The following is a 26,458-nucleotide window of genomic DNA, read 5'->3' as shown; positions in this document are numbered from 1 at the left end:
GGATTGCTGTTTGCATTCACCTCAGCCATCAGAGCTGATGGAATGATTCAAAAGGCATTTGTGAGTAAGGGTATTGAGTTGATGTGCTCATTAGTGTGGTTATGGGATATCAGAAAGCCTAGAAAGTGCAGTGGCAAATGGACAACATGATGTGCAGCTATGTTACTTCCTCTTCAGCAGTTACACCCTGTCTCTGATAAAGGTCAGCACAATTTATTACCCACATTGCTGAAGTGCATACATAATGGAGAAGAATGAGAAAAAAATGCCCATGGTCCCTGTTACCCATGTGCTTCTTGAAACTAAAACCAACAGGACAATTCTAAATGTTTAAGACAATATTCAGAGATCTCCCCACCAAACCCCCAAATGGATTCTTTATTCCAAGGTCAATTCTGAAATCCCCTCCCCTCTGCCAGCAGGTCTGATGCTGAATCCATCTCTTGAATGTGGAGTAGAAGAAAGGGAGGTAATTTACAGCAATTGTTGGGCAGTAGGTAGCACTTGATCTTTTCCAACCTTAATGATTCTATGATGCTAAAACAGAGGCTGAGGGGAGACCTCCTTGCTCTCTACAGCTTCCAAAAGAAGCTTGGAGTGAAGTGGGTATTGGTCTCTTCTCCCAAGTAACTAGTGATGGAACAAAGGAAAACAGCCTCAAGTTGCAACAGGGAAGATTTAGATTGGATGTTAAGAAAAAAATCTTCACTGAAAGAGTTGTTCAGACATTAGAACAGGCTGCACAGGGAGCTGATGGAGTCACCAACTTTGGAAGTGTTCAAAAAATGTGTAGACATGACATTTTGGGATATGGTTTAATGGCCATGGTTATGTTTGATTGATGGTGATTAGACTTGATGACCTTAGAGGACTTTTCCAACCTTAATGAATCTGTAATTCTAGGATGCATTTCTGCAGTCTCCTCTTCCAATCATTTCAAAACAAACGTCTTGAATGCCTGAGCTCTTTCCCTCCCCTAGGTGCTAAATTGCATCTTATTAATCAATCTCTAATAAACACTGTCCTGAAGTGTAAAAGTCCTGCTCAATAGAATTATGACCTGAGGTATGTTCTTCAGACTGAGTGTACTGAGTGTGCATGCTACATCTGTGTAGCAAGAGCTAGAAAAAAGCAAGCACTGCTGTCCCCACTACATCCTGAAACAGCTCATACAGTGAAATTCTGGAGAAGCTTGCAGGGAAGTGCAGCCAATACCCTCTCCAGGAGGTGATTCCTTAACTCTGGAACTGTTTTGATGATTAGTTTTAAACTGGTCTTTGTAGTATTGATTCTTCTTGGGTTTGTTTGTTTGTTTTTTAATATAAATAGTAGTTATTATCAGTCTCTTGTATGCTTTGGTATTACTTTTGGAGGACTGAAGACACAAAATAAAGCATCATAGAATGGAATTAGTTAGGGTTGGAAGGGACCACAAGGATCATCTAGTTCCAACCCCCCTGCCATGGGCAGGGACATCCTACCCTAGAGCAGGCTGGCCACAGCCTCATCCAGTCTGGCCTTAAACACCTCCAGGGACAGGGCCTAACCACCTCCCTGGGCAACCCATTCCAGCCTCTCGCCACTCTCATGCTCAACAACTTCCTCCTCACGTCCAGTCTGAATCCCCCCATCTCCAGCTTTGCTCCATTCCCCCCAGTCCTGTCACTACCTGATAGCCTAAAAAGTCCCTCCTCAGCTTTTTTGTGGGCCCCCTTCAGATACTGGAAGGCCACAAGAAGGTCACTTTGGAGCCTCCTCTTCTCTAGACTGAACAGCCCCAACTCTTTCAGCCTGTCCTCAAAGGAGAGATGCTCCAACCCTCTGAGCATCCTTGTGGCCCTTCTCTGGACACACTCCAGCATGGCCACATTCTTCTTGTAATAGTGGCTCCAGAACTGGATGTAGTACTCCAGGTGGGGTCTCACCAGAGCACAATAGATAGGGACAATCACCTCCTTCGACCTGCTGGCCACAACAATTTTGAGTATAATGTTTCAGTTTGAGTATAATGTTTTTCCTATAGCTTTTTGTTTGCTTGTTTTTTCCTCTTCTGGATAAAGGTAAAAGACAACAATTTAGGATGTTTTGTTTTATTTCATAGAATGGCTTGAGTTGGAAGGGGCCTTAAAGATCATCTAGTTCCAAACCCTCTGCTGTGGGCTGGGACACCTCCCGTTAGACTAGATTGCTCAAAACCTCATTCAGCTTGGTGATAAACACATCCAAAGATCAGATTTTCAGAACTCCTCTCTACATCTTCAGTCACCCCTGCCTAAATTGTTGTGAAAAGGACAGAGTTTACTTAGAGGCTAATCTAGAGTGAAGCTGTCTGAATCAAAGAACATGGGGAACTTTTCAGGACCTGACTTAAACCACTTCAGTCTTAGAATTTCAGTGCATAGATATCAACTCTAAAAACCATGAACCCATGAAATCACAATCCAGGTTTGAAGATGAATGACTGTGGTAGACCTGTGCTACCATGTAGCTTGTGTAGGCAGCAGTTGGTTAGAGGAATGTATCCCTCTGGTGCATGTAAAAGCAAAAATTACCTAAGCAGCATGTAATGTTAGCCTGGAGAAGAGGAGGCTCAGGGGTGATCTTATTACTGTCTAAAATTACCTGAAGGGGCATTGTAGCCAGGTGGGGGGTGGCCTCTTCTCCCAGGCAACCAGCAATAGAACAAGGGGACACAGTCTCAAGTTGTGCCAGGGTAGGTCTAGGCTGGATATTAGGAAGAAGTTCTTCACAGAGAGAGTGATTGGCATTGGAATGGGCTGCCCAGGGAGGTGGTGGAGGCACCGTCCCTGGGGGTCTTCAAGAAAAGACTGGCTGAGGCACTTAGTTGATTGGTTAGGGCTGGGTGCTAGGTTGGACTGGATGATATTGGAGGTCTCTTCCAACCTGGTTGATTCTATGATTCTATGATAAAACGTCATGTAAAGATTGTATAAGAAGCCAAGGGCAAGCTTGTTTTCCTCTTGAAGAATTTCCAAAGTTTTTATCATTATTGTCACCCAAGGATTTGCCATTACCTGCAAGATAAGATGTTGGCCAAGATAAAACCTTGCAGGTGAAAATTCCTTCCTTCCCCACCTTTTCTAGCAAGGGAGGAACAGTTTTGAAATGCTCTTCAACCTGTTGTGAACCCAAAGAGCTGCCATCTTCCCAAAGCAGGTTGAGGATTTCTGGTGAATAAAAAGATGCTTTGGAGAATAACTATACTTCATTTTGAAGCTGTATGTCAGGAAAATACTGTGTATTTTCACCAGCCACAGAATGTTAGGAGTTGGAAGTGGCCTCCAGAGATCAAGTCTAACTGCCCTGTTTAGGAGGCAGTGTCTTTAGGCACTGGAATGGGCTGCCCAGGGAGGTGGTGGAGTCACCATCCCTGGAGGTATTTAAAAGGATGGTGGATGTGGCACTTGAGGCTATGGTCTAGAGATTAAGGATGCTGGGATGAAGGTTGGACTGGATGATCCTGATCATCCTTTCCAACCATAGCGATTCGTAGTGATTAGATGTTGTGCTGAGGAATTTGGCTTAGTCAAGGACTTGTCAGTGTGAAACTAATGATTGGACTCCATGATCTTAAAGGTCTTTTCCAATCTAAGAAATACTGTGATTCTGTCAATGCAGGACCACCTAGGGCAGGCCACATAAGAAAACATTCAGGTGAGTTTTGCAAGTCTTTAAGAGAAGGTGACTCCACAGCCTCTGTGGGCATCCTGCTCCAGTACTCTGTTATTCTCATCAGAAGCAAGTTTCTTCTCGTGTTGATGTGGAACATTTTGTGTTCCAGCTTCTACCTGCTCTTCCTTGTCCTATCAATGGGCACAACCAAAACAAGACTGGCACCTTCATCTTGTCACCCACCCCTTAGATATTTATAGACCTTAATAATATCCTTTCTCAGCCCTCTCTTATCCAAACTAAACAGCTTCTGTTCTCTCAGTCTTTCTTCCTATAAGAGATGTTCAAGTTCTGCAGTCACCCTCGTAGTTCTCTGCCAGGCTGTCTCCAGCTGATCCCTGTCTGAGCCATGATTTTACCAATCAACAGCTTTCTAGAAGTGGCTATTGGGTATTATACTGGATTTCCATATATTTGCCATTTGTTAAAGGGCAGGAAGATATGTGAAGATGAACCAAGTTTGAACATTTCTTCTATACCCAGCAGCATTGGCTTGTATTCTTTCCAGCCTTGGTGGTTGTCTAATTCAGCCTCTTTTGGTGTTGGTAATGAATTTTGGTTTACTTTTTCTAGGAGTGAAAAAAACCTTGTGTTCACTGCTTTCAATTCTACTCTCCTATAACCTTTTTTTGTGCTTATGGTAAGGTGGGCTGTAAGAAGGAGAGATACTTCCAAGTACAATTATTGTTCAGGAAAGAAGAAGATAACAATGCTGGAAGAAAAGTTTCTTCATAAACATCCCAAATACTTTCTCCATGACTTTTACTAGGGAAAAATGTCATATGATGGAAAGCATTGAAAAATAACTCTTCTGACCTTTTTCTAAATGTCTTGACCTACTTAGGCTGCATAAAGATTTGGATAGAAACAGCATACTGCATACTAGAGAAAGAAAGCCAGATTTATATATACAGTTCTCTTTTCATAGGCAGGTTTGGTTTTTTTCCTTATGTTGCAGCTCCACTAAATTATAAGGATGTGTCTTTCACTGGTGAGTTTCATACCTCAGCATCAGATGTGGCACTGTGATTTAGGCCTGCCCTCTGTCAAGGTCCAGAGAACAGAGATTAACAATATCTCTGATCAGAGGAGCGAGATCTGTTCTTATGGATTTCCATGTTGCAAAATTAAGGTGCAAATGAGGTCATATATCACCTCTATTTATTAAATGATTAAGTTGGACAAAACAAAGGGAGAGAGAGAAGGGGGAGAGAAAGAGAACAATGGAGAAGAAGAGAAGAAACGGGAAAGGAAAAGAGCCTCATATTACCCTCAGTCACAGATGGGGGAGAGAGAGAGATGGGTGCATGGCCCAGGGCTGATCTTCTGTGGAGTTCATCAGGGGTTCTTCTGGTGGTGGTGCAGCTCTGGTAGTCTGGTGGAGGTTCACCCTTGGTAGAGTGGTAGAAGTGCACACTTTGGCAGGCATTCCTCCTGCCCTTTATGCAGCTTTTTAGCTCGGTGTCCAGGTGCAGGTCCCCAGGAAATCTTCCTGTGTATTCTCGTGCATTTGTGGGGGTCTGGTGGCAGCACACACCCTGTCATGAGACCAGAAATGGAATCATCAGCACCAGGTCTGAAGACAAGAATCTATCTTCATATTTAGCATTATGAGACATGACCTTGCCTTAGTAAGGATGTAGGTGTTTTGGAAGTCAGAACTGGTTATTTCTGTCACATAGAATCATAAAAGTAGGTTGGGGTTGGAAGGATCCTCTGGAGGTTGTCCAACCTCCCTACCAACACAGGATCAGCTAGGACAGGTAACATAGGAATGTGACCAGGCAGGTTTGGAAAGTCTCCAGATGAGACTCCACAACCTGTCTGGGCAGCCAGAGTTCTGTCACCCTCAGAGTACAGAAATTTTTCTTCCTGCTGAGGTGGAATTTCCTATGTTCTGCTTTGTATCCATTGCCCCAACTATGGCACTGCAAAACAGCACTAGAAAGATGCTCTGAAGAGTATTAACTCCAGCTCAGCCAAACCCAATACAGTTTCCTGTCTCCCCTCCCTATCTAGCCTTGAGCTCTGTGGTAAAGGGTTGGACTTGATGATCTGTGAGGTCTCTTCCAACCCTGATGATACTGTGATACTGTGATTTCCACTCCTTTGTGATGTCACATCCTCTCTTCTATTGATGCCATTTCTCCCTCCTTTATTGACACTATCTCCCCATCCTTTTGTGATGCCATCTCCCCCTCCTTTTTTGACATCTCCCACCTGCTACAAACATGGTTTATTAGAACATTAGATATTAATGTTGCTGACATGCTTCTAAAGGTCACACCTAATAGACAAAGCTCTGTGTCTACTGCCTATTGAATGCACCTTTAATTAGTGGATAATTATGCCAAGAAGGAGATTCCCACAACACAAACCATATGGCTTGCTTATGCTGGAAGGTTCAGAGAAAGCATCATCTGAAACTTGATAAACAGATTTCCAGTCCCTTCTGACTTGTTCTGTGATAACATGGAGAATATTGGGAAGTTACTGAATCAGGCTGAAAGTAGCAGTACTCTCAGTCTCACATGTGTTTCTTTAGCTGTATCATGCAACTTTAGCTAGCTGAAGGAGAGTCAGGTACTTCTTTCTTCATCCTACACATTATCTTTTGGAGTAGAGTGTATTTTGGAATGCATGTTTTGAGATCAACCCAAATGCCATGAAACTGACTACAGACTGAGGTGACACAGAATTACAGAATGTTAGGAGTTGGAAGGGGCCTCTGGAGATTGAGTCCAACTTCCCTGACAAAGCAGGATTATCTAGAGCAGGCCACACTGGAACATGTCCAAGTGGGTTTGGAAAGTGTCCAGAGAAGGAGACTCCACAGCCTCTCTGGGTAACCTGCTCCACAGCTCCAGCACTGACACAACAAAGAAGTTTTTCCTCATGCTCAGGTGAAATTCCTGTGTCCCAGTTTGTGTCCATTATTCCTTGTCTTACACTGAACACCAATCAAATGAGTCTGGCCTCTTCTTCCTGACCCTCACCCTTCAGATATTTGTAAACACTGCTCAGATTCCCTTCTCAGCCTTCTTCTCCAGGCTAAGCAGCCACAGGTCTCTCAGCCTTTTCTCATCAGATCCTTCCTTCCAGTCCTGTCATCATCCTTGTAACCTCTTTTGGACTCTCTCTAGCATTTCCCTGTCCCTCTTGAACTGGGGAGCCTGGGACTGGACACAATACTCCAGGTGTGGTTTCACCAGGGCAGAGGGTGAGGAGAACCTGTCTTGACCTGCTGGCCACAGTCTTTATAATAGATCCCAGGATACCATTTGCCCTCTTGGCCATAAAGGCACGTTATTGTCCCATGGTCAACTTACTGTCCACCAGGACTCCAAGGTTCTTCTCTGTGAAGCTGCACAGATGGGGACAATTCTGATGCAGCTATTGAAAAGGAATTAAATGTTTCTTGAATTAATCTACAATGATCACAGCAGCTTCCATAAAGAAGCATGGTTGGAATCATAGAATGTAAGTTGGGATCATAGAATGTAAGATGTTTTTTCAGAGGTGCAATGTCTTCAGCAGTATGGTAGCAACTTGTGAGGTGTTTGTGTTATAAGATGATTTGCTGTAAACTACATTAATAGTCAAATGAAAAGAGGAGCCTAAAATATGAGTCAATTAAATCCTCACCAGCATTACAAGTAAATCTGAAAGTTAGCAAGGCTCTGACTTATTAACAGATGTGAGGACTCCAGTCCACTGGTCAGGGTTGCAATTGCCAGAACACCTTCAAATCATTGAAAGACAAATGAATGGCTTCTGTTGTCTTCAAGGTTTATATTCCCAAATACAGTGTGTTGTAGTAATTCACTCTGAAAGACAGAAAGGCAGAGATCAAAGTGGCAAGAACTGCAGAAGAAGAATTATTGTCGTGTCCTCTAGGGTGTGGTAAAAAGGCACCACATTCCAGATGTCTCAACCCACTGTTGTGGGAGAGTAGGTTCTTTTAGGGATCCTCTGAATGAAACTGAGACAGCACCAAGTATGTGGCTGAGAAAACCACTTTAATCTTATTTTTGTGAAGGGAAGGATTAGCAGCATAGTGTGGGAATTCGAGAAGGAGAAGTGTAAGAAAGAAAAATAATGAGCTGTGTAGAGAGTGAACAGCCTTGATTCCCAGAAGCTGCAGGGTGCCTCCCCCATGAGAGAGAAGCAGCAGCTAAGATAACAGCCCAGGTGACCTGGGGAAAAAAAAAAACAAAAGATGAAAGGGAAAAGTCCATTAAAAACAAAGTTGTACATCATTTGTATCATGTTAATGCTCTGTCTGTATTATGGTGTAAAAGGTAGCTCTGTTCGTAATACAGTGGGATTCTGCACTGCCCCAGTGGGGTCCAGACATGATTCTCAGCAGTATAGGAAAGGAGGAAAAGCAAAGAAGGAAAGGAGAAGTGGGGATAACTACCACTGTGGATCTGGGGCATCTCTCCAGTTCAATTTGTTGTCTTGGTCAGTTGGGAAATGTTCCACTCAAAGTTGATAGTCTCTCTCCTTTTGTCTTATTGCCCTTATTATATATTCATGTTCTTCTGAAAACCACTTAGCATGTTCTGAGAACACTTTTTCTTAACCACACTCACTACTCAGTGGTGGTGCATGGGCTTGATACCATCACTGGGGAGGGTCCAGTGGTTTTCAGGGGGCTCCAACCTTCCTGTTTTCCAGGGGTTCGGTGTGATTTCTCTGAATTAGCTCCACAGCCAGAAAAAAAGAAGCCTCTAGTCTTGTGGTCTGGTTGGAATTAGCATCATATTCAGAAGCCAGGAAGCTTCTAGTCTCATGGTTTTGTTAGAATTAGCTCTGTTGCCGTGATGGTGGTGTTGGCCAGTGGCTTTCTGTCCCGGCAACAACGAGCCAAAATAAGGAACCAGTCTCTCGCATCACAGGAGCTAAATACTCATTAATTCAGCAGTGGGATATTTTGGATTAGAAAAGAGCAGAACAGCTTAATTAATGAACACGAACCATCACTCCCAGAATCTTTTTTCAGAAGTGTAGCCAGCAGATTGAGAGAGGTGATTCTGCCATTCTGTTCTGGCAAGACCTCGTTTGGAATACTGTGTCCAGCTCTGGAGATCCCAACATAAGAAATACAAACCCAATGGGACACATCTAGAGAAGGGCCTCAAAAATGCTCAGAGAGCTAGAGCACCTCTTCTGTCAGGACAGGCTGAGGGAGTTGGGTCTGTTCAGCCTGGGGAAGAGAAGGCTTCAGGGACACTTTATAGAGGCCTTCCAGTACCCAAGAGTGACCTACAGAAAAGCTAGGGAGGGACTTTTTAGAAGGGCCTGTGATGATAGCATGAGGAGCAATGGCATTAAACTACAGCAGAATAAATTTAAGTTAGACATTAAGAGGAAGTTCTTCATAATGAGGGTGGTGAAGCACTGGAACAGTGTGGGACACCTGGCCCAGGGGAAAAACAAGACATGATGTATGCTAAAGATTGGGCTGTAGAACAAGGGGACACAGTCTCAAGTTGTGCCAGGGTAGGTATAGGCTGGATATTAGGAAGAAGTTCTTCACAGAGAGAGTGATTGGCATTGGAATGGGCTGCCCAGGGAGGTGGTGGAGGCACCGTCCCTGGGGGTCTTCAAGAAAAGCCTGGCTGAGGCACTTAGTGCCATGGTCTAGTTGATTGGTTAGGGCTGGGTGATAGGTTGGAGTGGATGATCTTGGAGGTCTCTTCCAACCTGGTTGATTCTATGATTCTATGATTCTAAATTATGTTAATGCATTGTTTGTATGATGGGATAAAAGGAGTCACCTCAGGGGTGATGAGGCCTTTTGGTCTTTTGCTTTTGGTCCTTTGTCCTGCACAGGTCTTATGATTTCACTGGCACCTGCTTCTATCCAAAGGGTGCCATTGCATTTGTCAGATTCCTAGCAGCAACAAGTGGTGGAGAATGGAGGCAACAAGAGAACAAAGCAGCAATGACAGCAGCAACAGAACAGGTTGCCTAGGAGTGTAGCGGAGGCCCCGTGCCCCAAAGATTGTGATCTTGTTAAAGGTGTCCTTGCTTCCTGCAGGGGAGGGTTGGACAAGATGTCCCTTCCAACCTGATGCATTATGTGATACTGTAACATCATGAATAGCAGAACGTTGTAGAACGATTTTAGCAGACAGAACAAATAGTACTAACTTTGGCAAGTTATTGCCATGCATCACTTTATCAAGCATTGATGGCTGCATGTTGGCTGAGGGTTTTTTAAGTATTACAATTCTTTTTCTTCTTCAGTTCAACTATTTCTCTAACAAGGGAGATCAAAAAGATGTAGCTATGACCTTGAGCAAACAGCTCTCTCCTCTTCTGTAGTCGTGCTTGAGTCCTGCTTGGTGTTTTCAACTGCTCTCTTTTGCAACTATAATGAAATGAAAGGAATAATTAACTTGAAATCCCTTCCCCTTCCATGCACAGAAACAGTGTTTGTTTATTTTACCTAGGTTATTACTTATTAAAACACATCCCCGTTCCCTCAGCCTCTGGGTGCGTTTACATCTTTAGAAATGTAATTAAACTTCACAGATTCATAGCTGTTTGTCCACATTTGATATTGCTAGAAGACAGTCATTAGATTAATAATTTCCAACGAGCATATCAGAGAAGGAAGCTGACACCACTCTTGAGATACATTTTGTCGTGAGCAAGAAGGACTGTCCACGTTCACACCAATCCCGTGCAATGCTCCAGGCTTGGGACAGAGTAGCTGGGAAATTGCTCAGCAGAAAGGGACCTGGAGGTGGTTTTGACAGGTAGTTAATAGCCGTTTGACAACTGTCTGAACATGAGCCAGCAGTGTGCCTAGATGGCTCAAAAGTATCCTGTGCATCCATCAGGAATAGTGTGGCCAGCAGTAGGGAAATGATTGTGCCCCTGTATTGGGCAATGGTGATACTGCACCTCAAGTCAGTCTCACCAGTATCAGGTGGCAAGACAAGAGGAAATGACCTGAAATTGTACCAGAGGAGGTTTAGGTTGGATAGTAGGAAAAATTCTTTCCTGCAAGAGTGGTCAGCCATTGGAACAGGCTGCCTAGGGAGGTGGTGGAGTCACCATCCCTGGAGGTGCTCAAGAAAACTGTGGACATGGCACTTTGGTAAGTTTAGGTCAATGGTTGAACTCAACAGGCTTAGAGGTCTTTTAAACCAAACCAGTTCTGAGATCCTGTGATTCAAATCCAGAGATTCAGCAGGAAGTGTCTGTGGGTATAAGGGGTTATAGAAATCACCTTTAGTGATTTGGCATTTCCAGGCATGATTTCTGAAATAGCATTCTCAGCTTCTGGATGCCAGATGGATGCTTCAGAATGAACTGATTTTTAGAGGCTGTGTGGGAGGCATTCTTTGAAAACCAAGATCCTTGAATGTCCTGCAAAACAGATACTCTGAAACGGCATTTCTTGGTGTGATTTACATACAATTTGAAACACATTTTGGTAGGATTTTTTGGTAGTTATGGGTGGAGTTTTTTTTTTTTTTGCATAAATATAATCTCTTATTTCCCTTCATATATTTTTTAATGAAGGTTTAATTAATTTATGAAGATATTTAAATAGAATAAATAAATAAAAATATTTAGGTATGTAAAAATGTGCCTGTGCTGTGTAACATTAGCTGTAGTTTTAAAGCAGTGTGCCACATAGGAAAGACAATAAAATTAAACTGTTTTGGAGAACATGTAACACAAGCTGCTCTTGATCTCTCTCTCCTTTAAATCTCTTGCTTTTCCTCTCTCTTTTTAACTTTTTTTTTCTCTTCCTTTTGTCTGCAGAGTCATTCCCTCTAATTTCATAGAATCATAGACTGCATTGTATTGGAAGGGATCCTTGAAGGTCATCTTTTCCAGCCCCCAGTTTCCTGCCTTCTTCTCCCTTCTTCAGTGGGTCTCCGTTTTTCTTTTTCCATCTCTGAGTTTCTTTCCAGCTACACCAAAGGTTCTCAGGGCTGTATTCCTGTGTCTGCCTCCTACGTCTTTGCTGTTAGATGCTCTCCTACATCATCTTCCTGTCTTGCCTTGTAATATTCCTACTAGTTTATTTTTCCTCTTTTATCTTACAGATTGAAATGCACGTAAATGATTTCCTCTTGTGGCAAAAATCCAGTCTGTTGTCCCTGGCTTCTATTTTTGTGTTCAGCAGTGGACTTCTGGGGGAAAAAATCTGGCCTACTCTGTCAGGATGATTCTCTTTGATGTATGTGAATCATAAGAAAAGTAGACTGAAACTAGGCTGTACCAAAACACAACTAAGTTCACAGGAACAGAGAATTGCTTGGTTGGAAGAGACCTTAAGATCATCAAGTCCAAACATAACCTAGTATCTCCCTGTACACAACTTTTAGACCATGTCCCTAAGTTCCTCATCCTAACATTTAAACACCTCCAAAGACGGTGATTCCACCACTTTCCTGCCCAGCTTGTTTCATTGACAATGCCATCTGAGGAGATGGCTTCCTGCATCCGTGTTCTCTTCTGGTGCTGTACACCAGTGGGGTGGACGTCAGGGATCACACAAGCATAGAGATGTAGCTGTGGCATGTGACTTTCTTGCTTTGGCTGATTTGTAGCTTCAGTTCATCATTATTGTGAGATGCTTGAAGCACAGCTAGTAGCCAGCTTTTGAGGCCAAGATATGCCTGTGGGTACAGCAGGCAAAGAAAGCCACAAATTCCAGCAACTGAATATCCTGCTAAATCTGTAGGCTTTTTGCTTTCATGTTCAGAGCTCTCTTCTCCCTGGGAAAAACAGTTTAGTGTTTAGGACACTGGCCTGGAATTCAGAAGAACTGCTTTCAAGTCCTGTGCTGCAGATGCATTGTCTATGTGTAGCCACATGCTTATAGAATCATAGAGTGGTTTGGTTTGGAAAGGACTTTAAAGATCACATAGTTCCATTTCCCTTGCCATGGGCCTGGACATCTTCCATGTGACCTGGCTCCAAACACCTCCAAGGGGGAGCATCCACAACTTCCCTGGACAACACTTCCCAGTACCTCACCACTCTTATTGCAAAGAATTCTTTCTAACATTTAATCAGGGAATCTCATCTGGAATCTCTTCTGGAACCTCATCCAGCCCTTGCTCTAAATGATTCAAAATGGTCTTGACTATGTTGCAAGCAACATTACTTATATTTAATGATCAGACATGTCATAGTAAAAAAAACCAAACAAAACAAAACACCAAAACACAACTACCTGGTTGACATAATTTAAATCACATCATGGTTAAATTAACTTATTGACCCATAATGACATGCAGTTAACAGCACATAACTAACTGGCAACCACAAAGTTAGGAATTCAGTATCAGCAGTGCAACAAATAAAGCACAATAATAGACACTTCAAAGATATTAATAAGCATATATTAGTTCATTGACATCCTTCTGACAGGCTGCTCACTCCATGGGATGGATGAAGTGTCTGCTCTTTAAGGAAGAAGCAGAGGCAACCATGCTGGTTGCACAACTTCTGTCTGTGCCAGATCAGGTTTTGATTGGTTCTGTTTCCGTTTCCAGGATCTTTCCCCCATATTATAGATGTTCACACTTCCTGTTTATTTACTTTCAGGTTGATTGTGTGGACACAACACTTTTGGACATAATGTAATGGTCATGGTGGTGTTAGGCCAATGATCTTAGAGGTCTTTTCCAAGTGAAACAGTTCTGTGATTTGATTATTTCTCATTTGTACCAAAAGTCTATGTAATTCCCTGGCTGTGTTTTAATCTGGCTGATGACAATCTTCATCTTTAACCCCTTCTCAGAGTCTACAAAATTAGGTGCAAAAAATCTCCATGAGAACATTGTTCCACCCACACTGACTAGCTTTAGTAATGAGGCTAACTAGTTTGGTTAGTATCTCTGTAGTCTGTTATGTTATCTTGGTCTTAGCTAGCTTTTGAGACTGTTATGTTATTCTGTGTAAAGAAATAGATCTCAGAGGCAAGAAACCAAACCTGAAAAATATATTACCCAAAAGACACTAAAAGCACCTTGGCTGTCTGGGGAAAGCCTGCAGCATTGGTCTCTAGTTTGTAAGGAAAGCTAGGCTGAGCTTTTGCAGATGGAGTTCATTATTGAACCTTCCTGCAGTTCTTCACCTACAGCTCATTCCTCTGCCAGAAATTTTTGTCTCTCTGGAAGATTTTACCATGGGACAACAATATGCCCTTGTGGCCAAGAGTGCCAATGGTATTCTGAGGTGGAGTAAGAAGAATGTGGCCAGCTGGTAAAGAGGGGTTCTTCTGCCCCTTTACTCTGTTTTGAGGCCTCACCTGCAATACCGTGTCCAGTTCCAGACTCCTTCAGTTCAAGAGAGGTGGGAACTATTGGAGAGAGTCCAACAGAGGCTACAAGGATGATGAAGGGACTGAAACATCTGTCTGATGAGGAAAGACTGCAAGAGCTGTGGCTGTTTAGTCTGTTGAAGAGAAGGCTGAGAAGGGATCTGATCAATGTTTACAGATACCTTAAGGATGGGTACCAAGAAGGGGCCAGCCTGTTCTCACTGGTGCCATTAGACGAAGTTGCTCAAAGTCTTGTCCAACCTGACCTTGAACACTTCCAAAGAGGAGCCATCTGCAATTTCTCTGAGTAACCTAGTCCAGTATCGCACAATCCTCATTGTAAAGAACTCCTTCCTAATATCCACTCTAAATCTCCCCTTTTCCAGTTTAAAGCAACTCCCCTTTGTCCTAGTAATGCAAGCCCTTGTAAAAAGTCCCTTCCCAATCATTGGATCAACTAGTACCTCAGGGCAGGGTCAGTGTGTTGAAGAAAGACCTCTTTCATAATCCACCCCCAGGGAGGTGTTTAAAAGCCGCAGAGATGTGATCTTAAGAGACATGGTTTAGCACCACACTTGGTGGAGTTAGATAATGGTTGGACTGGTGATCTTAAAGGTCTTTTCTATGATTCTATGATAATTTTTCAGTTAGAAAGGACCCCTAAGATCATTGAGTCTAAACATCAATCTAACACCACCAAGGCTATTAAAGCATATTAGAAGATGCCATGTCCACAAGTTTCTTGGACATCTCTTTCTTGAGCACATTTTGCCATTGATACTTACCTAGTAGCAGGTGTTGATCTGTTGGAAGGTAGGAGAGCCCTGCAGAGGGACCTGGACAGGCTGGATAGGTGGGCAGAGGCCAATGGGATGAGATTTAACAAGACCAAGTGCAGAGTTCTGCACGTTGGCCACAACAACCCCAAGCAGCGCTACAGGCTGGGGACAGAGTGGCTGGAGAGCAGCCAGGCAGAAAGGGACCTGGGGGTACTGGTAGATAGTAGGCTGAAGATGAGCCAGCAGTGTGCCCAGGTGGCCAAGAGAGCCAATGGCATCCTGGCCTGTATCAGGAACAGTGTGGCCAGTAGGATGAGGGAGGTTATTCTTCCCCTGTACTTGAGTGCTGTGTCCAGTTCTGGGCCCCTCAATTCAAGAGAGATGTTGAGGTGCTGGAACGTGTCCAGAGAAGGGCAACAAAGCTGGTGAGGGGCCTGGAACACAAACCCTATGAGGAGAGGCTGAGAGAGCTGGGGTTGTTTAGCCTGGAGAAGAGGAGCTCAGGGCAGACCTCATTGCTGTCTACAACTCCCTGAAGGGAGGCTGTAGCCAGGTGGGAGTTGGTCTCTTCTAGGCAACCAGCAACAGAACAAGGGGACACAGTCTCAAGTTGTGTCAGGGGTAGGTATAGACTGGGTGGTAGGAGGAAGTTCTTCCCGGAGAGAGTGATTGGCATTGGAATGGGCTGCCCAGGGAGGTGGTGGAGGCATCGTCCCTGGAGGTGTTCAAGCAAAGCCTGGCTGAGGCACTTAGTGCCATGGTCTAGTTGATTGGATGGGGCTGGATGTTAGGTTGGGCTGGATGATCTTGGAGGTCTCTTCCAACCTGGTTGATTCTATGATTCTATTAGGTAACGTGACTTTGCAGGGTAGAGTTACAAGCTGAAACCTGCGCAACAAGATAAATTAGGAGTTGTTAGGGAGTCTGTGTTAATCCCTAAGAGAATCATGAATAAATATGTTGAGGGTTACCCAGTGACTGATGGAGAAACTAGATGCTTTCTCAACTGTGTATTTGAGTTACTGAAGTCTTAAATGTCAGAAGTTGTCACTCAAAAGGGAGAACTGGGGCTGCTGAAATAAGATCTGCTCATCCTTGAAAGGAATGGGGCCGGCCAACCAAAGGAGTGAAGATGTCTGAATTGAATCAGCTGTGCAACCAGCACCACAGGCAGTCAGAAAATGTTGACAAATTCCATATGTTCTGTTTCTCAGGTGATGTGGATTATAAATTATCATCCAGGTATCTGGACAGGAGTGACAATTGATGAATTTCTAAATGCTTTGGAGAGCAATGAAATAGGCTGATTTTGAAGAGGCTTCTGGCATTCTTCCATATCCTATTCCACATCACTCAGAACTATCTGAGCAAAATTGTGGATAAAAAGAAAGCTCAATAAATTAGATGAATAATTGTCCTAGTAACAAATTAATGTCTGCTTATGTGGTAGGGAAATGAGAATCCCTAATCTGGAAAGAATCCACAGATCTACGCTGTGTACCATGGATCAGACATGTTGATTTGAAGCATATTACACCATTGATATTAACTAAAGTTGGATAACTTTACACTTCTAAATGCCAAAGTTAGCTATTTCACTGGAAATAACAAAAGGTTAAAAGTCATTGAGTCCAACTGTCACTGTAAGCCTACATGGGTAGTTTGCTATTGCCTCTCTTCATTTCACAAAATCACAGACTGGTAAGGGTTGGAAGTGACCTCTGAAGATCATCCAGTCCAACCCCCTTGACAAAGAAGGGTCACTTAAGGCATTCCACACAGAAACACATCCAGGTAGGTTTGTACAGTCTCCAGAGAAGGAGACTCCAAAACCTCTCTGTGTAGCTTGCTCCAGCACCATCACAGCAAAGAAGTTTTTCCTCATGTTATGGTGGAACTTCCTGCATTCCAGTTTCTGTCCAGTGCCCCTTGACCTGTATCACTGGGCACCAGTGAAAACAGACTGATTCCTTCTTGACACCAAGATATTTGTAAATATTGAGCAGATGCCCTCTCAGCCTTCCCTTCTCCAGACTGAACAGCCCCAGTCTCTCAGCCTTTTCTCATCAGACAGATGTTCCAGTCCCTTCACCGTCCCTGTAGGTGTTCAAGCAAAGCCTGGCTGAGGCACTTAGTGTCATGATCTAGTTGACTGGGTAGGGCTGGGGAATGGGTTGGACTGGATGATCTTGGAGGTCTCTTCCAACCTGGTTGATTCTATGATTCATCATCCTCATAGCCTCCATTGGATTCTCTCCAGTAGTTCCTGTCCCTCTTGAACTGGTGTAAAGGGTTAACCTTCCTGGGGGATGAATCTTGAGCCTGACCCCAGGTGTAGTGGTTAGCTAATTCCCAATTTCTGCCTAGCCCCCTATGAAATCACAGCAACTTCCAGTTTCTCTTGCCCTGGTAGCACCACCCTGGTTCCTGCTGCTCCTGTCTTACCACGTGGTCATCCTTCCACGTGGTGGACAAATCCTGATTCTACCTCCATCCATTGCCATCGATCTGGTTGTATATATATTTCTTGTATTTTGTTTTTTTCTCTTCCCTATGCCTCTTTGTAACTCCCCTACCTTATGTTTCTTCTATTTATTGTTAAAACTTGCTAGTCTTTTAACTTCCAAATCAAAGTGAGACTATTTATTTGGGTGTGTTTTACCTTCTCCTCTCTACATCTAATTTCTTTCTTTCCAAAGAGGGGAGAGGGGAAGGCATCCTATAATTGTATTGGTTCTGTTAGCTATATTTTGAGTCTCTGGGAAATTTAAACTAGAACCAAGACAACCAGGGAGCCTGGAACTGGACAGAATACTTGGATGTGGCCTTGCTAGAACATTTATTGCCATACATGTATTTACAAACTCACAGTATCACCAAGGTTGGAAGAGATCTCCTAGATCATCAAGTCCAACCCTTTACCACAGAGCTCAAGGCTAGACCATGGCACCAAGTGCCACGTCCAATCCTGCCTTGAACAGCTCCAGGGACGGCGACTCCACCACCTCCCTGGGCAGCCCATTCCAGTGCCCAATGACTCTCTCAGTGAAGAACTTTCTCCTCACCTCAAGCCTAAATTTCCCCTGACGTAGCCTGAGGCTGTGTCCTCTTGTTCTGGTGCTGGCCACCTGAGAGAAGAGAGCAACCTCCTCCTGGCCACAGCCACCCCTCAGGTAGTTGTAGACAGCAATAAGGTCACCCCTGAGCCTCCTCTTCTCCAGGCTAACCAATCCCAGCTCCCTCAGCCTCTCCTCGTAGGGCTGTGCTCAAGGCCTCTCACCAGCCTCGTTGCCCTTCTCTGGACACGCTCAAGCATCTCAATGTCCTTCCTAAACTCATACATATACACGATACTTTAATAATGATTTATAGCTTAATGTATGAACTTTTCATCTCAGGAAGATAATTTGTCCACGCCCAAGCATGCTGTCTTGGCACTGAAAAGTATATCAGAAAAGGACTAGCATTCAGACAGATTGCTTGACTAGAACAGTGTTTGGTTGCTTTCCCATATCAAAGGTGGCTGAGGTCTCCCAACTCTTCATCAGAGATCAGCAAAGGGATTTACTGACATTGTGATTTCTAATGGGGATGAGGAAACCAATCATGTCTGTTAGCTTCACTGGACATTTCTGGTTTCATAAACTGGTTCAGAGGCATGCAAGTATCCCAGACAATGGCACATTATTATGGCACAGTGAACAAACTAATGAACCTTGCCTCTTGGGGGAATCATTAGGCTGAGAGCATTGCCATTTTGACATGGCTACTTTGCTTCCAATGTCATAGTTAATTCGATGATGCTAGCTTGGTGGCAGAGTCTCTGAACTCTCCTATACTATTACATGGTGTGGACTGGTTTGAAGTGCCTCTAGTCCTCTTACTTTAGGTAATTCAAATTAAGTTAAATTAAGTTTTATACTGAATTAAATTAGATTGCTTCTGAAATGGGTCTGTTGTTATATACTTCATCCAGTTTCTAGTCAAGTCAAGGGGTCATTCCGTGGACTTCACTGAGTATTAGTTCAGCTTTCAAACCTTCTCATGTAAGGGAAATTACCACAGAGTGGTGGTGGAGAAGGAAATGTCGAGCAGCCCCTGGCTTAGCATGTTCTATTAGGAAATTTAGAGAGATATTGCAGTAAGATCACACTGTCTTATCTTCAAAGGCAAAACAGAGAGTCAAGGCTCAGTTATGACGATCTATGCAGAGAGGGCTGCAGGGCTGGTTAGATGATGAGAGACTGATTTTCACCAAGAAAGATATACCAGCTGACAAGAACACAGAATCATTTCAGAGAGCAGTGCATAATGTGCTGGAGTTTTATTCAAACATTTCCCTCTACCTATACAGAGGCAGGAAGGACATGCTGGGGAAAAGGCTGTTAGCTTTAGCTCTCAGTGATCCCACATGCATTTATTCTTCTTATTCAAGCTGTTTAAGAGTTTAGAGAACAAGTCTTATTAGGGGTAGCTGGGGTTGACTACTATAGAGAAGTGGAGGCTGAGGGGAGACCTCATTGATCTCTACAGCTCCTTAAAAGTAGGTTGGAATAAGGCTGATGTTGGCCTCTTCTCCCTAATATCAGGTGATAGAACAAAAGGAAATAGCCTGAAATTGTGCCAGGGGAGGTTTAGGTTGGATATTAGGGAAAATTATTTGCTGAAAGGTCGTTCAGCCATTGAAACAGGCTGCCCATGGAAATGGAGTCACTGTCCCTAGAGGTGTTCAAGAAACATGTGGATATGGCACCGTAGGACACAGTTTAGTGGTCATAGTGGGTTTAGGTTGATGGTTGGACTTGGTGATCTTAGAGCCCTTTTCCAATCAAAACAATTCTGTGATTCTGTGCATGATGTCTAGGTCAGCATCAGATGTGATTTTAAGAGATTCCTGTTGACTGGAGGCAATATTTCATTGCCTTGAAGCCGTTTGGACAATTGGCCTCTAAACCATCATTGTAAGGCTCCTTTATCCACCAAAGGGTCAGGGAGCTGCTTTTTAAATAGAGGTAGACAGGTTCCTGGCTGTGTAAATCAGTGCAGCACCTCTTAAATCAATGAAGCTATTCCAGTATACTCACAGTGAGGCTCTGACTCAAATTCTAATAGAAGAGAGGCAAAGAATGAGAGTTTTCTAAGGCTTTCACCACTAGTCTGACACTGTGCCCATTTCCTTTGAAAGGAAAAGTCTTACTAAATTCAGAGGGAACAGAACAATACCAAGGTTGAAAGCTATTTGAGGCATCCTATCTCTCAATCCAAGAGTGCCTCAGATTGTGCTCTATTGAGAGATGACTGACCGTGAGGGTTCAACACTTTATTAGCATCCTCCTTCTTCAGCAGTGACAAAATGAAAAACTCTATACCACTCTAAAATCAAGATACAGAAGCCAAAACAAACTGGGTGAGCCAAAGTAGTGTGTTTCTGCTGCATCCCCATGTGCTGAAGCAAGCTACAAAGCTTCACGCTCTCCAAGTAGTCTGTCAGTGTCTAACCTACCTCATGGGAGGTTTTGGGATATCTGGATCCATGAGGATTTCAGGAGGTGTCTAGAGCCAAGCAGTTCTGTGTTGAAGCATGTGTCATATGAGCATGGACAGTGAGGGCTCATTTTTTGGAGGGGATGGGATGGTGTGAATATACACTGGAATGCTCACTGCTTTTGCTAACTGACAGTGGCATCTGAAAGCTTTTTATTGTTGCTTTAATTGACCTTTGCTGTCCTTGCAAGTGGAAGATTCAAGTTCCAATAGATGCTAGTATGACATAAATAAATAATTTAATTGAAAACATGTCAAGCAAAGTGGCATGAGCAGACATCAAAAAAATGCAAACAAGAAGAAACCCCTCAAAACAGCAACAAAACCCCCACAAGAACAAGAAGCCCCACAACAACAGTAAAAACCCAAAGCAATAGCAAGAAAACCCCAAAGCAGCAACAAAAAGGTCTGAAAAAACCCCAATAAAACCCCAAGCACCAATTAAAAAATCCCAAAGCAACAAAAACCCCAAACCAATGATGACACCCTCAAAAATATAAAATCCTAAAACAACAAGAACACCCCAGAACAAGAAAATGAATCCCCACAGCAACAAACAAAAGACTCCAGAGCAACAACAAGTCCTAAAATCATGGGAAAAAAACAGAGAACAACAAACCCCAAAATAATAAAAAACTCCAAACCATCAAGAAAACCACAAAACAAAACCAAAAATAAACCATCAGCAACAACAACAAAAACAAAACAGTGACAGAAGCATGAAAAGAGCAACAAAAATGCCCAAAATGATGACAAAAACCCCCAACCTCACCAAAACTAAAGTATCTTCTTCTCAGAAGACCATCTCCTGATAATATCTTGTGATAACAAGACCATTTTGTGATAACATGAAAGAATAAATGAAAATTTAATTTCATACATTGAGTTCTAAAGAATCAAGGAATGGGTTAGTGTAAGTGAAGAAGCTAAGTGAAGAAGCTAAGCTATTCCTGGTAATAGCACTGAACAGAAAACAGCATCAATGTATTAATGTAACTTGATCAAGCTAATTATATAGCAGCATAAAAATGCCTTCTTTTCCTTCTACTCTCATCATTCATTTGGAGGGTGTTCCAACTGACTACTCTACACATCAGTAGTTGTGTTCTATATATGAAATGTTCTCGAGTGATGTGGGGGGGTCACTCTCTTCTCCCTAGTATCAAGTTGGACTTGATGATCTGTGAAGTCTCTTCCAACCCTGATGATACTGTGATACTGTGAAGTGATAAAATCATAGAATCATATAATAGAATCAACCAGGTTGGAAGAGACCTCCAAGATCATCCAGTTCAACCTACCAATCAGCCCTATCCAGTCAACTAGACCATGGCACGAAATGCCTCAGCCAGGCTTTTCTTGAACACCTCCAGGGATGGTGCCTCCACCACCTCCCTGGGCAGCCCATTCCAATGGCAAATCACTCTCTTTGTGAAGAACTTCCTCCTAACATCCAGCCTACACCTTCCCTGGCACAACTTGAGACTGTGTCCCCTTGTTCTGTTGCTGGTTGCCTGGGAGAAGAGACCAACACCCCCACCTAGCTAAAAAAAAAATGACCTCAGAGTTGAACCAGGGGAGGTTTAGGTTGCATATTAGGAAAAATTTCTTTGCTGAAAAACTGTCCAGCCTTTGGATCAGGCTGCTCAAGGGAAGTGGTGGAGTCAGTGTCCCTGGAGGTATTCAAGAAATGTGTAGATATTTAGCAGCAATGGTGATGTTAAGTTGATGATCAGACTCAATTTCAGAGGTGTTTTTCAACTGAAACGATTCTATGGTTCTGTGACTCTATGTGTATATATTTGCTTCATGAAGACAAGAAACTTTCCATCATGCTCTTACTGTCCACTTTCATTGTGAAAATATTTTGATGTTAAGTGATGTTAAATGGTGATGTTAAGTTGATGATCAGATTCACTTTCAGAGGTGTTTTTCAACTGAAACAATTCTGTGATTCTATGACTCTACATGTATATATTTGCTTCATGAAGACAGGAAACTTTCCATCATTCTCTTGCTGTCCAAACGCTTTCATTGTGAAAATATTTTGATGTTAAGTGATGTTAAATGGTGATGTTAAGTTGATGATCAGATTCACTTTCAGAGGTGTTTTTCAACTGAAACAATTCTGTGATTCTATGACTCTACATGTACATATTTGCTTCATGAAGACAGGAAACTTTCCATCATTCTCTTGCTTTCCAAATGCTTTCACTGTGAAAATATTTTGATACAAGAATCATTTCAAATATCATGAATATTCTTTTAGACTACAGTAGTTTTGACTCAAGCAGATACAGTTATCTCAGCAACAAGCAGATTCTGTACAAGAACATGCAGATGTCTCTCATCAGTAGTTACTTCAGATGGAATCCATGGCAGTTTCTGAAAGTGTGTTCATTTTTCTGATTAATGACATCAAAATATAGATCTCAGATCTTCCTGACTCATGATTCAGAGACAAAACAAAAGCTGTAGGACCTTCTCCTTTACCCACTACCCTAGGGAACAGAAACGTCGCAGCCGAAGCTGGCAGAGTACAGTGTTGTCTGCACTATGTTTCTGTCTTGTGACTGGTGGGCCAGAAATAAGAACAGTATCTCTGGAGACTTTTGTGGCCCACCTGGATGTGTTCCTGTGTGATCTGCTTTAGAGGATCCTGGTCTGACAGGGCGGTCAGAGTAGATGATCTTCAGAGGTTCCTTTCAACCCTGGCCGTTCTGTGATTCTTTGGTAGTGAGCTAATGTAGAACATTTTGAGCTCTTCTTGTGCAAACAGCTTCTCAGCTCTCTGGGTTTCCCAGTGATACTGACAATTGTGCTGGCACAGGCATTCAGGAGGCCATTCCTAAATGCCCTAATCCAGGGGACCATATGAGGCACACTATGTCGAAAACAAATGCATCCCTTCTTTCCACAGCACAGTACAACTCAGGTGGCTGTTTGGAGCTTGAAGTGATGCCACTCTATGTAATTTTTGCTAACTTATTTTTCAGCCAGAATGAAATCTTAAGAAAGGAAGAGGCCTACAAGAGAGGGAGCTACATGAAAGCTGGGAGGGAACTTTTTTACAAGGGCTTGCAGTGACAGGATGAGAAAGAATGGATTGAAGCTCAAAAGTTGGAAATTTAGACTGGATATTAGGAAGAAATTCTCTACAGTGAGGATAATGAGACACTGCAACAGGTTGCCCAGGGATGTTATGTGTGCTCTGGGGTTGTTTAGCCTGGAGAAAAGGAGGCTCAGGGGTGACCTCATTGCTGTCTACAGCTACCTGAAGGGAGGTTGTAGCCAGGTAGGGGGTGGCCTCTTCTCCCAGGCAACCAGCAACAGAACAAGGGGACACAGTCTCAGGTTGTGTCAGGGGTAGGTATAGGCTGGATGTTAGGAGAAAGTTGTTGCCAGAGAGAGTGATTGGCATTGGAATGGGCTGCCCAGGGAGGTGGTGGAGGCACCGTCCCTGGAGGTGTTCAAGCAAAGCCTGGATGAGGCACTTAGTGCCATGGTCTAGTTGACTGGATGGGGCTGGATGTTAGGTTGGAGTGGATGATCTTGGAGGTCACTTCCAACCTGGTTGATTCTATGATTCTCTCTCCCTGGAGGTATTCTGGGCCAGGTTGTATGAGACCTTGGGCAACCTGATCTAGTGTGAGGTGTCTGTGCTCACAGGAGAGGGGTTGCAGCTAGATGATCTTTAAAGTTCCTTCCAACTCAAACCATTTCCTTAATTTATGAATCTATGAAAAGAGGAAAAGGAAATGTCTTTAAAAAGTTAGGAAATCCACAGAAAGTACTGTCTTAGGTAGGAAACTTTTAATGTTAGCATTTACATCAAAACACATGCAGTGCCAGTTCTTTGTAATTACCAAAAAATAGAAGCTGTAGTCATGGGGGAAAAATATGAAGTTGGAAGTATGGATGATGAGAGATATAACATCTAAATTATTATTATTTTTTGTAATTTCCCCTTTACTGCTCCTCTCAGAGAGAGGAGCATATTTTTTTCCACTCTTTTTTTTTTTTTTTTAAGTTTCACTAAATTGTTTTGTTTGCTTTGTTCAGGTTCTGAAGAAGTTTGGTAATCTTAATACTACTGTACAGCCCCCCCAAAAAAGTAGCCTTAAAATGGAAGGAGCTTATTATGAGATGTTATCTTCACACCAAGGGACATTTCAGGGAAGTAAATAGCAGTTTTTTGAATAAAGCAATTGAAAATACTCAAGTACACTCAGCAAGCAGATGGTGTTTAGAATGAGCTCAATTCCTTTCTATTTTTTTTTCTCCTTTCCTAGCATTAGCTTCAAAATATTTGATTCAGAAGTTCACTTTGCAGGTATTTTCACTCCCTTAATCTCTTCATAAGCTATAGTGGTCTTAAAGGTTATCTGTTGCCTCAGATTCGACATAGGCTTTCCTTTCTTGAGGATGATCTCCTCTGCAATTAGACCATATAAAATGCCAGATATGCTGTTCTATTAAAAATATAAAATGAAAAATAGAGGGAGAGGGGGGAGAAAAAAAAGAAAAACAAATCAAAGCAGAAAATAACTCCACAAACATACAAAAAAAACCCCAAAACAACTTGAAACTTTCTGTGTTCTGCACATAGCAGTCTTCACACACACAGTATCACAGTATCATCAGGGTTGGAAGAGACCTCACAGATCATCAAGTCCAACCCTTTACCACAGAGCTCAAGGCTCAGCTTCAGAAAATGGTACCGTGATGGTTTGGGTGTTCCCTGCCCCCCCACACTTTAGAAATTACCCAGACTAGACTCAGATGGCTCTGGGAATATGAATGAAGCTTATATTTACAGCTAGCACAATATACAAGCAGATATTTACAGTAGATACAGTTATAGACAGAAATAGACAAGGTAAAAGGTAATACAGAAACACAACTCCCCTCCCAGAAACCTGAGTGCCCAGGAGGGGCTCTCAACCACCCTTGCACCTTCCCCCTGCCCCTCTCAACCTTACCCCAGTCCTAAGGAAGAATAGAGGTTCAGCCAAGAGGTTAAGAAGCAAAGGTGAGTGGAGGGTGTGTGTTAGGGAGCTGCAGCTCAGTCAGCAGCCCAAGCCAGAGTGAGAGAAAATAGCAAGAGCGTTATCTAATGTCTTCATTTCTTCTTCCCAAACGCCTCAGCGTGACTTCTGAGGGAAGCAGACATCACCATTGTTTTCCTTTCACAGCCTGTAATCTAGTTCTTCTCACCAAGACATTCTAGCTAGTTTCAAACTAGCACAGGTACTCTTAATATCTCCACTAAGCCAATGAGATGTTTCGGTAAGAAATTATAAAGCTAACTAATATTCCTGAGTTTGATGAACCCACTTTTTCACAGGAGGCTGTTTTAAACAGAAAGGTGGAAAGATTTCAAATATTATTACCAATTTTAAAGGGTCATTAACAGTGGTAAACAAATCCACAAAATTTGATTCACAGATCAGTGTGATGGCTTGGGTATTACCCTCTGCCTCCCCCTGTCCCCTTAAGAAAATCATCCAGACTAGACTCATCCAGGTGGAAATTAGAATGAAGCTTTATATTTACAGGTCAGCACAATATACAGGCAGTTATTTACAATATATATACAGCTATAGACAGAAATCTGCAAGTTAAAAAAGTAATACAGAAACACAACAGCCCTCCCAGGAACCAGAATCCCCAGGAGGGGCTCCTAACCACCCTTCCACTTCCCTTCCACCTCTCTACCTTATCCCAGACTTTGCCTTATGTTCAAGGTGAGTTTGGAGGATAGGCCAGGAAACTAGGAAGCAGAAGGAATAGTTAGACAGCAAGTTAGAGAGAGAAGAGAGGCAGCCAGAAACCAGAGATCAACTCTGTTCTCTATGTTTGTGGTTTTGTTTTTATACATCTCAGCAAGCCTATGAGTGCAGTAGACATAGAATCATAAAATCATAGAATCAACCAGGTTGGATGAGACCTCCAAGGTCATCCAGTCCAACGTATTACCCAGCCCTATCCAGTCAACTAGACATCACCATTGTTTCCTTTTTACAGCCTATAATCTAATTCCTCTAATTATAATATCCCAGCTAGGCTCAAACTAGCACAATCAGGTTGGAAGGGACCTTCAAAGGGTAAGGAAGTAGAGAACTTCTTAAAGTCTACT

The 26,458-nt window shown here is 42.9% G+C and overlaps 1 long non-coding RNA gene across 2 annotated transcripts; it reads right to left on the bottom strand.

Moving 5' to 3' along the window:
* Nucleotides 1–4,820: 4,820 nt before the first annotated feature.
* On the bottom strand, nucleotides 4,821–11,099 carry LOC135175262 (uncharacterized). Of its 2 annotated transcripts, XR_010302308.1 has the most exons (4): nucleotides 10,940–11,099; nucleotides 9,996–10,072; nucleotides 7,387–7,520; nucleotides 4,821–5,231 (listed from the first exon to the last, which is right to left on the bottom strand). It is a non-coding gene; the product is annotated as an uncharacterized LOC135175262 (long non-coding RNA). The 2 variants fall into 2 exon arrangements; XR_010302307.1 differs by lacking the exon at nucleotides 10,940–11,099 and having other exon boundaries at nucleotides 9,996–10,159.
* Nucleotides 11,100–26,458: the final 15,359 nt, after the last annotated feature.

This window comes from Pogoniulus pusillus, chromosome 5 (genome assembly GCF_015220805.1).
Source record: "Pogoniulus pusillus isolate bPogPus1 chromosome 5, bPogPus1.pri, whole genome shotgun sequence".
Classification (NCBI taxonomy): Eukaryota; Metazoa; Chordata; class Aves; order Piciformes; family Lybiidae; genus Pogoniulus; species Pogoniulus pusillus.
This window is presented reverse-complemented; position numbering and strand designations above follow the sequence as displayed.